Source organism: Saccopteryx bilineata, chromosome 3 (assembly GCF_036850765.1).
Source record: "Saccopteryx bilineata isolate mSacBil1 chromosome 3, mSacBil1_pri_phased_curated, whole genome shotgun sequence".
Lineage (NCBI taxonomy): Eukaryota > Metazoa > Chordata > Mammalia > Chiroptera > Emballonuridae > Saccopteryx > Saccopteryx bilineata.
This window is the reverse complement of record NC_089492.1, coordinates 192,562,011-192,574,968: the sequence shown is the minus strand read 5'-3', so window position 1 is coordinate 192,574,968 and position 12,958 is coordinate 192,562,011.

The following is a 12,958-nucleotide window of genomic DNA, read 5'->3' as shown; positions in this document are numbered from 1 at the left end:
ATACAGGGATTTTGATCATGGAAATGTTCAAAACAAAATCAGATTTAAAAATATGTTAATTACTGTCATATTTATTAACTGGAGTAGAAAATAATAGTATCAGAAAGACACCAGTTAAAAGAATATTGTCATATTCCATGTTTAAAGTTGAAGGGATCTGAATAAAAAATAAATAAAAAGGAAACATAAAAACAATTGTGAATGAAAATCTAAACAAAATTATAAATACTTTATTGTAAAAATTGAAGGCAGTGTAATGACCCTCTGGAACAACTTCAAGCATCCCAAATTTAATATCATGAGGGGGCCAGAAGGAAAAGAGAAAGAGCAGTAAATTGAAAATCTATTTGAAAAATAATGACAAAATATTCTCTAACCTGGAGAAGGAACCAGACATACAGGTCCAATAAGTGTAGTGAGTTCCAAACAATAAGGTGTCAGATGGGTACAAATTTATTGGGAAGATCACTTAATAATTTTTATAAAGTCTTCTCACAAGGGTGTGTACCTCAAACTAATATAATATGTATGTCAACTATAATTGAAAAGTAAAAAATTATTTTTAAATAAACATTTTATTGTCATATGCAAGAGAGAAGAAGGAATAAAAATATAGTTGAATCGCTAAAGAAATGGGAAAATTAAATAACTAGTTGGTCTATTTAATCTGGTTAGTAGAGAAAAAGTTTTTCAATGGCTTACTGTATAAACCTCACATGTTCCAAAGTAAAAATAAAACTCTCTCTCCACTCCTATTCAACATAGTACTAGAAATCCTAGCAAGAGCAATCATGCAAGAGAAAGTAATAAAAAGTGTCTGCCCTGGCCAGATAGCTTAGTTGGTTAGCATTGTCATTCCTTTCTAAGGAGTATCCACTCCTTTATTTCTTATTGCCATGCTCTGTCTAGCTCAGTTAAATTTAGTTCTACAAAAACATATTGAATAAAAAAACAATATTCAATCTCTGGAGTCAAGTCTTGGCTCAATCATTTCTAGTTTTGTGACTCTGAGGCAATTACCGTTTTGGTTTTAGTTTGCTCATCTCAAATTAGTAATAATAACAATAAGAATAATATCTTGGCTTTTCTATGTGCCAGGAATATAAGGAAAAATGAGAAAATCAAGTGCAGAGAGTCCCAAACAAGATTGTGTCAGATGGGTACAAGATTTATCAGTATGATAAACAAGTACAATAAAGTTGCAGGATATGAAATCAATGTGCGAAAATCCATTGTATTTATAATATACTAGCAATGAAATTTCAGATAAAGAAATGAAAAAAACAATTCTATTTTTGCAACTGTAACAAAAAGAATAAAATACATGGGACTAAAATTAACAAAGTATGTGAAAGACCCTACACTGAAAACTACAAAACATTATTTAAAGAAATTGGAAAAAAAAAGAACAGGTTGAAACAGCATAAAGCCAATATCACTATTTTAAAAATACAGTCTAAAAGTACATATTTCATCAGAGGTCGGTCAGTTGAATGTATTAATTCTACATCTGAAGATAAATATGCTATGTCAATTACCAGAGCACAAAGTACAGCAAAACTTTGAAAACATCACTGAAATGTTTCTCAGTGTCATACCATGTTTCCTGCATTTTTCTCAATTTGCCAAAAAAGTTTCCTTCATCTGAAACCTGTCTTCTCCTTTCCACTCACCTAAATAATATTTACTGTTCAAGCCCCATTTTCTCCAAGAAACTTTTCCTAACTACTCAAACACACATTGAACATCACCTTCTTCCTTGAATTCTTAGAGCCTTTGCTGAATTAGTCACTTAATTTAGCACTTAACTATGCATGTCTGCAGTACACACGTTCATGTTCTTAAAAGAGAAAAAGGCAAGAGTAGAGAACATATTTATTCACATTCCACGAAATTACCATGGCTTGTCTTATTTCTCTAAAAAAAAGAGAAATACTAGATATATTTAGAAAAATAGCTACATCATTGAAATGAGTATACCTACTCTCAGGGTAACTGAATTGTAATCCCATTTATGAATAACAGTAAAATATTAATTTATCAGTTCAAAATTACATTTTATTATAGTCATCAATTTTAAGCATTATGGAGAAGGAAGGGTGTTTTTTTATTAATTTTTTTGCCCTATTGCCCAAAAGAAAATTACCATAAATATACAAATCTTTATTAAAATAATAATTTGACAAGTTTAAAGAAATATATACTTTATTTGCTCAAATATTTTTCCCAACATCAAGAATGATGTGACAGGATTCCCTCAGCAGTAATATCTAAGGACATTCCTTCCAAACAGCCAAAGAGATGGGGCATGAGAGTGAGGAAGGTCTGCCTATTTGAGAATGAACTGAGTAAGAAACCAAAATGTCATGAGAAGCCAAAATCCATTAAGAAGAGCAATGAGTAAAAACTAGAGAGAACAGAATTTTTATGAGGAAGCCAGAGTGCCAGAGGCAGATCAAAGCTACGGTATATTGCCAAGAGTCAGAACTGGAATTAGTGAGAAACCCAGTGTTAGCATATCGGTCCTAGCGTTGAAAATTTCAAGCAATTGTTTAAAGTAGCTTGGAGCATCTGAGGTTCTACTTAATGATACTGGGTAAAAATAATTTTCTAATTTTTTTTGACACATCTGTCTGTTTTGTGTTTATCATTATTATTCTTTGTAGTTTTAGACACAGCCTCAAAGATAGTTAATTGCCCCTAATTTAAATTATTAATTAATTTGGTTTCTATATATGTTTTAATGTGTAAATTAAATTTTCCATCACATATATAAAAGTAAATAATGACTTATAATCATGAACTTTGAAGTGGACAAAATATTTTAATGATCATTGAACAATGATATTACAGGAAAACATCATTCATAACTAAAGACAATCAGACAGAAAGACAGGATTTTTATAGACATCCAGGCACATGGCTCAAACTTAGATATAAAATAAAATTGTCAGTTTTGTATCTATTTGAGATTACAGCATAGAACCTGAATATTCCCTCCAATCATCTCTATAACATGTTTAGAAAGTCTTTTTACCACAGATGGTCTTTCATTACTATGGAAATAATTGTTTCAACTTTCTTAAGGCGATTTGGCAATTCTTATTAAAAGCTTGCAAATGCTCTTATCCTTTGACAGAGTAATACTGTTGTGCTGTTTGTGAATTTTTAGTAAAGATGCAGTCATGGACATGTTCAAATATTTACCTCAGATATTAATTGTATCATTGTTAATAATTGCTACAACAATAAAAAGTCAAATATACAAAAGAGCAGTGTGGTTAAGTAAATTATGAAAAACCTATATAATAAAACTAATTAGCCACCTGAAAAGTTGTAAAAGAGCACTTGCTAGTTTATTTTGTTCATTAGATTACATATACAAGTGAAATCACATGGTACTTGTCTTTCTTTGACTGGCTTATTTTACTGATTGTTCTTAGAATACAATTAGAATTGCTTAATATGATGTAAAATGCCCCAGGTGGTCTTGTTCCTACTGTTTCAGCTTTCTCTTAGCCACTCCTTTTCATCCCTTACTCTAGTCATTTGTGCCTCCCAGCTCCAGGATCAGGTCATTTGTAGTTCCTTCCATCTATGAATGCTTATCACCAGTCCTACCCTCTTACCCTGGCTCTCCTTCAGAGGGCAGACTAAAGTTCAACCTCGCAGCACTCCACCTGTCCTTCTCAGTCTAGAATAGGTCTCTTTTCATGCCGTTTTAGAGACCCCTGTACTGTTTTCATAGCATTTAAGTCTATTGTAATCATATGGTTGTTTTTGTGATTATCTATTTACTATCTGTTTTCTCTAATAGACCACAAACTCTATAAAGGCACAACTCTGTATTCACATATTAAATACTCAATATATTGTTCCTGAAAGAATGATACATGGATGGAATTATGAGTACTATTTACTTTCTTCTTTATCATTTTAAGTATTTACACCAAACATATATAGTTTCTGCAATGAGAAATATAAAGTTTAATTATAAAATGTTTATTTGAAATATTGTAAAATTAATGAACATTAGGTTTGAATTTTTCAGGCTAAATCAACACTCCATTTAGCTTGCTAGTATAATCTAGATTATGACTTTAAAACCAGATTTAATATCTGTTCTATATTTTAAACTTGAATTTGACTTCAAAATTTTCCACTCTAATCATTAGAAATTCCTCAGACTAAGAACAAAAATACCAAGTAAGAAATCTCTGTGTGGATGGTGAAAGGAATTTTGCCTTAAGTTAAGAAACTACTTCTCAGATAATAAGTACTAAAATAAGAATTTCATAGGTTGGATAAAATGAAGAGATAACTCTTACAACGTGGAACGGTTCAGTGGTATGTGCAAACTGGTAATATCTCTCCCTACTACTTTCTCTCAGCCTTGACCTCTGTAACAAAGAATTTGGTTTTCACCATTTAGCCAATTTGGAAATGAATTGCCAACTTAGTAGACAGTCCACGGTTCTTAGTTCATTATTCCTTTTTGATGAGAACAGATCCTTATGTTTGTACTAGTTTTAATTTAGCTTTTATCCTTAAGTTGCTTCTGCACTTTTAAGCACATAAAATATATTTCAACACTTAAAAACACAGGAAGAATAATCAAAAGCTACAAAAAGTTCCAGCTAAATTTCTCTTTTGAAGTGATAACTAAGCATTGCTATACAGGGCTAACTGCATGGTAGCTTAATGGTATGCTATAAAAACCCTTTTCAACATTAAACAGGAAAATAAACCTGCCAAATTTACTTTAAAATACAAAATGAATTTCCTGCTTCTGTCTCATTGCCAAAATAATTTCATCCAATGTTGAAGGTTTGTAAGTTGAATCTCTTCCTAAATATTGGAAGTTAAATGCTGTGTTCCTAATTAAGCCTCGTTATTATTTCTACATGGGAAATAGAAAAGAACAAATATAGTACATCTTTAAGTGACCTGAATTGTTCAATATGTGTGTAAGGTTCTTAGTGATATTTTAAGTTCATTATTATTAACCTAGCCGAAACATACTGTTTCATAATTGAGTACAATTTTAATAAAATAAAATATAACTGCATTATTATAAGTGCCTCATCTTGACTTTCTTCTAATCTATCCAAATTCAGTGTTTCTGGTAGAACCACTTGAGTTCACATTAGATTTATCTCACCCTATAAAAGCACAATTCATTAAACAGACTAGTCTATTTAAAACAAAGGCAATTTTATCACAGTCAATTCAATTATTTAACACTGCTTTTTTAACTCACTAGTTAAAGCTTTCTTTTGACAAGTATTCCTTTAAATAAATGAGTTGTGATTTAAAGAATGAAAAAAGATAAAGCTCTCTTACATTATATGCAGTTAGCCTACGGGGGGATTTGTGGTTGTTGTTGTTGTTACTGTTTTTTAACACAAAACTAAGTTTTATTTGAAGTTAGAATGAATTTCAAGTAACAGAGACTACCAAAATAATTTTTCATCAGAAATAAATATAAATTAATGTTCTTTTTCACTGAATTTATTGGAGTGACACTGGTTAATAAAATTATACAGGTTTTAGGTTTACAATTTTATAATGCACCATCTGTACATTGGAGTGTATATTCACCACTCCAAGTCATCTCCTATCACCATCAAATTGTTCTCCTTTGCTATGTTCCTTGTATTTTCATTTAAGAAAGTAACTTTTTGGTCAAGCATACATAATTAGTGAATCAGAGTAATCACCTAAATGATTTTTTTCAAAGATAATATAGCCTGAAATACATAGAATCAACTTTCTTATTTCACTAAATAATAATCTGATTAGTTAGTTTATAATATGAATAAACAGTAAAGTAAAAAGTTTAATAACGGCCTAGCCAAGTATTAATAAAAGCAAGTTGAACTTGTTTTTTTAAGTTTCCCACAAAATTTTGTTTAAAATAATCATGAGATTTAAGTTTTATTTAGAATTGCAAATTTGAACTTCAGATAATGAAGCACTTTCACAAAGGCAATGTTATTAATTTTTCATGTGGTTATGCTTGAAAAATAAGGTGAAAGTTTCAAAGGAACATGGTACATGCATTTGTCATAGTCTAAGAAGATTATCATGATTTTAATAGGTGATTTATGAAATGAATCTCATGGCTTTTAGTGAAATTTCAAGTAGTATTGCTCTTAAATAGAAATACTCAAAATAAATGATTTTTATTAAAATATTTCATATAAAGGGAATGTTTGGTACTTGGCCATACATATTTTTGCTTTTACTTCTCCTTTTTTATTAAGCAATACTTTTATATTACTTTCAATTTTGGGGCATAACTACTCATATGTTAATAAACAACTCATTGGATCAAATAACTTCTTTTAGTATAAATTAGTGAATTAATAACTTTTATCAAAAACAACTGATAGTCTGACCAGGCTGTGGCACAGTGGATAGAGTGTTGGACTGGGACACGGAAGACACAGGTTCAAAACCTCGAGATCGCTGGCTTGAGCGCGGGCTCATCTGGCTTGAGTGTGGAATCATAGACATAACCCCATGATCGCTGGCTTGAGCCTAAAGGTCGCTGGCTTGTAGCCCAAGGTCACTTGTTTGAGCCCGAGGTCGCTGGCTTGAGCAAGGTGTCACTCACTCAGCTGTACCCCCCCAGTCCAGGCACATATGAGAAAGCAATCAGTGAACAACTCAAGTGCCACAACAAAGAACTGATGCTTCTTATCTCTCTCCTTCCTGTCTGTCCCTATCATCTGTCCCTCTCTGTCTCTCTGTCTCTGTCACAAAAAAACCCCCAAAATTGATAATTGATAAATAAAATCCTTTGTTATATTGCAATCACCTAGAAACTAAATTCTACATTCAAGGATATACAAAAATTAAAATAGTACTAAAGTTAATGATGGTTATGTATGTTCCCTAGACTAACTCTGCATCTTCTATATCCAAAGAAATAAAATGCATAATTTTCAATAGAACATTAAATATATTTCTAAGATATGTGTCAAATTTAACCAGTCACAGGTCATAAAAATCTAAGGGTCAAGTTGGAAATTATCCAGACTGTCTCATTTGAATATAAGTTTAAATTGATTAATTAACTTATTTAGAAGTACAGTGGCAAGCCAAGCTATATCAGGTGGAAAATAAAAAATATAGAGAGAGACAAAAAATGTAAAACATTTCCCCTTGATCAACACCAGCACAGCTGATCCCTGGTAGGTATTTAAAAAAATTTTTTTACTAAAATATGAATGTAGTTTTAAGGATGTTTAAAATACTGAAGAGTACTCTAATTTTTAAATAGGGAAGGTCTAAAAGCAAAATTATTTTTCTAATTTGTTAAAATTCCTAATTTGTGTAAATTTCTTTTTTAAATGTTAGGAAATAAGGAGATAGAAAAAGAGATTTGACATAAAGAATCTACCACAATAATTCTGCCACATAATCCATTCTAGGGGTCAGTTTTCTGGACTAGACAGAATTCTGACAGCACTTTTGTTGGCCCCACATTTAAACCTATGTCATTGCCCACAACAGTTCATGGGAATAGTTGAAAGGAATAGTCATAGGAAAAGTCTCTTCTGTATTTTCATCCTATGCATGCAGCAGCATTAGTATTTTTTACATGATTTATAACATGTTTTCAATAATTTTTAAAATACACAAAATTCAATACTCAGGAAATGACATAAAAGGTATAACATTCTATGATCAGTTTTTTTTTTTTTTCCATTTTTCTGAAGCTGGAAACAGGGAGAGACAGTCAGACAGACTCCCGCATGCGCCGGACCAGGATCCACCCGGCACGCCCACCAGGGGCGACGCTCTGCCCACCAGGGGCGATGCTCTGCCCATCCTGGGCGTCGCCATGTTGCCACCAGAGCCACTCTAGCGCCTGAGGCAGAGGCCACAGAGCCATCCCCAGCGACCGGGCCATCTTTGCTCCAATGGAGCCTCAGCTGCGGGAGGGGAAGAGAGAGACAGAGAGGAAAGTGCGGCGGAGGGGTGGAGAAGCAAATGGGCACTTCTCCTGTGTGCCCTGGCCGGGAATCGAACCCAGGTCCTCCACACGCTAGGCCGACGTTCTACCGCTGAGCCAACCGGCCAGGGCTATGATCAGTTTTTTAATTGATAAGATTTCATGGTTCTTATGTCGTATTTGATGCAATTTAGCTTTCATGTATTTTATCATGAGAGAATTCCAGAGTCATCACAAATTTTTACAAATTACATATGGCTACATTTACACAAACTGAGAAATGGAAAATTAAGGTATATATTAGCTGCAAATTTTTTTCTTTCTTGTTCTCTTTCTTGCTATGATATTGTTAAAATTAAGAAAGGGAAAATATGTCAAAAATAGCTACTGCTTTTGCTATTAATGAAAACATAGAACCGTTTATACATTCACCAGATAATAGACATTTCGGTTGTTTCCAAAGGTGATTATGAATAAGAATAACTTTCAGGTATGTGTGTGTGTGTGTGTGTGTGTGTGTGTTCTCTCTTGTGTAAGTATGTACATATCTAGATATGGGACTTTTGCTTTTTGGTAAGTACAGATTTAAGTTTATATAAAACTGCCAACAGTTTTCCAAAGTGGTTATAACATTTTAATTAATACCAGCAATGTGAGTGTTACAGTTGGTTTCCATCCATGCCAGCATCTGACATTACCAGATATTTTGTTTTGTTTTTATTTTAGCTATTCTATATAAGTATGTTGTGGTATCTCGTTGTGGTAGTAATATTCTAACAATAAAAAGTTGAGCATCTTTTCATGTACATACTTACAATGCATATCTTTATAGTGGTGAATCGTTCTCTTGAATCTTACGCCTTTATTTTATTATCTTTTTTAGTTTTTAATTATTGAATGGTAAAAGTTTTATATATATATATTCTGAAGAACCCTGTTCTTTCAAGTATATATTTTACAATTTATTTTTCCTTTTATAGTTTGGATTTTTTATGTTGTGCCTAAGAAATATTTTCTTAACTCAAGGTCACAAAGATTTATTGTATGTTTTCTAGTTTAGTACCTTGTGCATTCTTACAGTTCTCTGTTATACATTAGGTCTATTTTTCATTTTAAGTTCATTTTTGTATTTGATATGAAGTATAGTTAAAGGTTTCTGTTTGTTTTGTTGGCTTGTTATATTTTTTATGTATCTCCAGTTGTTCAAGTACCACATTTTAAAAATAATATGTATTATCATTAAATTACTGAATCAAAACTTAATTGACATTATATGTGTGAATCTATTTCTATTCTATTCTATTAATCTATGCTTTTATTCATTTTTCCATACCATGTTATTTTGATTATTGTAGTTTTATAGTTAAGACTTAAAATCAGGTAGTGCTATTCCCCTAATACTGCTCCTTTTGAAAAAACATTTTGACTATTTTATATTCTTTGCATTTTTAAAAATATTTTATGCAATGAGTCTTTTAAATCTGGCTCCCATCAATATTTTATTTTTATCTTGGGTTAAAAACAGTTTTTATGATCTGACTAATATGTATGTGTCTTCTTTAGGGTTCTTAAAGTTTATTGAATCTGTGGTTTGATATCGTTCTTTTCTTTTGGAAAATTGTATTGAATTTATTTATCAAATATTTCCCCTAACCATTTTCTAACATTCACAATTTTCTTTCTAGGACCTAATTAAAGATATTTAAGATCATATAATATTGTCACAGAGCTCCGGGATGCACTATTCTCTGTTATTTACTTTTTCTTTATATATGTGTTTTGATTACTTAAGGAATAATATTTTTCTGGTGTTTCCTCATAGCCACTACTCTCAGCAGTATCAGCTTATTTGTAGAATTCTTCAAAGGCATCTGTGATAATGTATATACACATGTGGATGAGGGCATAATCCTAGCATTTCTTTTTTCATTATATTAATATAGTTTCTGAGTCTCTACTAAATTTTGCCATCTGTTTTTACGTTTTTTTCATTAAATTCTTTAACTTATTAATAGTAGTTTGTGTGTGTGTGTGTGTGTGTGTGTGTGAGAGAGAGAGAGAGAGAGAAATAGACAGGAAAGGAGAGAGATAAGACGATAAGACACATCAACTCATAATTGAGGCATTTTAGTTGTTCATTGATTGCTTCTTATATGTGCTCTGGCCTGGGGACTCAAAACAAACTAGTGACCTTGGGCTCAAGCTAGCAACCTTGGGATCATGTTGATGATCCTGTGCTCAAGCCAGTGAGTCTGCACTCAAACCAGATTAGCCCACACTGAAACTGGTGACCTGAGGGTTTCAAACCTGGAACCTCAGCATCTCAGGTCAGTGCTGTATCCATTATGACACCACTGGTGAGGCTTTTTAAATTTTTAATCATTTCAACATCTCAGTAATCTCTAATTTGGTTCTATTGATTGCTTTGTCTATTAACAATGATTATTTTTCCTTGCTTTCTGTGGACATTACAACTTTTCAGTAAACATTATGTATAGAAACTACAGACATAGTACCTAGAACATTATGTGTAGGACAGTGCAGAATTAAGTAAATATCACTTATGATATTTATTCTTTTATGTTAAGGCACTAATCATTAATGACTGTTAAGTCATTAATATCAGAATTTGAGAGAAACTAGTAGAAAGTTGAACAGGATTTAAGTTTTATTGTTGCTAGAGTTATGTGTTTGCAAATGTTTCCATTCTTCTAGAGGTGGATTATCATTACGTTATATTTAGGATTGGGCTTGGGTTGTTTTAGCTTTCAGACATCTCTGCACACCCTCCACTATATAGTTGCTCTTTCACCATTTTTTTGCACTTTCTCCAATGATAGACTCCTGCTGTTTGTCACTCCAGACTATTTTTAAGAAGTAGAAAGAGTTCCTTTGGGTAACAGGGTCTCAGAGGTACGAATTTCCTTCATTCTCCATAGCAGCAAAATTCTGGCATGTGTCTATGGCTAGTCTCAGATGGTAATTTCTCCTCCTTTAGAAGTAGCAAGCCTCTAATGACTTGAGTACAGGTATAGTATGAGATATTGGGCCAATAAGAGTTTCTTATCCCCCACTCACCACAACCACAGAGTAGAGTGTTTTTTACTTCTACCTTTCAGCCAGCTCAACAACTATATATATCTATATCTGTTCTCTCAAGTCACCACTTTCTATCCTAGCTGCCTTCACAGATAGTTCTCAGACTTGTGAAGTTCTAGAAATTATCTGGTTTTCTATCATTATTAATTTGAGCAATACTTTTCATTTTAAATATTCATTTGAATCTATTCTGCCTATATACCGTTCAATAAAGTCTTCTATCATCTATAATATATATAATATATAATATACATATCCTAACAGCTGTATTCAGTAGTTTTGTATAATTTCATCCTGATTTGTTTATATATTTATGTTATTAGATTTTAAACTTTTGATTCAAAGTGTATTTTTTCAATATCTCCCAATACTTAGGAAATATTTATTTTATTTTGAAGTATTATGTTATAGTTTTTTGCTTTGTTGTTCTTTAGAAGGGAGAGAATACTAAGCAGTTGAAATTATTTGATTCAGATTTTCTGTTTTCTTCTTACAGTAGTTTTACATTAATATAATCAGGTCTTTCTATTTTTTTTTTCCCTATCCTATTCAATTCATTGTCAGGTTATTAGTTGAAGAGTGCCCTCTTCTGTTATTTTAATGAAATACAGATATTTTAATGGATGAACATAAGGAGAAGGTGAAGGTATTACTATATTTTCTTTTTGAGAGAATCCATAATTTCTTGCCTCTTATTTTCTTTTTTGCCTTCATTGTCACATCTGCAAAGGATACTATTTCTTTCCTATATATGGGATTTTTCCTAAGAGCAATGCTTCCTAAGAAGACTATATCTGGCTCCACCCATTTTTTTCTTTTTCTTTTTTATTATTTATTGATTTTGAAGAGAAGAGAGAGAGACAAAAGGATGAGGAACAGGAAGCATCAACTTATAATAGTTGCTTCTCATATGTGTTTTGTCCAGGCAGGCCCAGGGTTTTGAACTCAGCATTCCAGGTCGATGCTTTATCCACTGTGCCACCATAGGTCAGACTGGCTTCACTTATTTTTAATTTTTTAACTCTATTCTGTATAGACAGTACAGTATACTTCCAGATCCAACTCTCTGTTTAGCATTTTGGCTCTTATTCTTGGACTTTGTTCTTATGGGAGAGATATATGTTTGATCTAAATGTCCTCACCCATATACCCTTTACATAAAGTTTTTTAAGCCATCTCTTCCTCTCTAAACACACTCTTAGTATAAGACAAAAAGAACATTCTAGAATTTGGTTATTATCCTATCTAAGTTATTTGAAAGCTTGATGTTTTTGCCTCATATAATGCTTAAAGTATGGTTTAATTTGCACTTCTGCTTTGTTATATGGCTTTAGAAGAAAAAATGTAGGTATTAAAGTAAAATCAGACATCCACCATTTAAATTGTAGTATATTCATTAAAAGAATATCAGAATAAATTTTGGATAAGTATAACATCAATGTACCTCAAAAGTAAATCTTATATTGAAAATAGATAGATATAAGAGTATTCATACTATGTGTTTTTATTTTTATGAAGTTTTACACAAGAAAAAACATTTATTGTGATATGAATAAGTTGTTGCTGGGACAGATGGTAGATAAATTTACTTCAAAGGAGCATAGGTAATTTATTGGAATGATGAAAATATTTTATATCTTGACTTATGGGATGATGGCTACATATATATACAGTATACATTTCTCAAAACTCACTGTTTTATACTTAAAGTGTATGTATTTTGTGCTATGTAAATTTTCCCTTAATAAATTTGATTTAAACTAAATATATTGGTAAATAATAGATTAGATACAAATGAAAAGATAATTAGTGGACTGGAAAATACACTAGAAAGACAGAATATGGACAATATTAAAAATAGTTTAGAGATTTAAAAGACAGACAAGGAAATTCTAA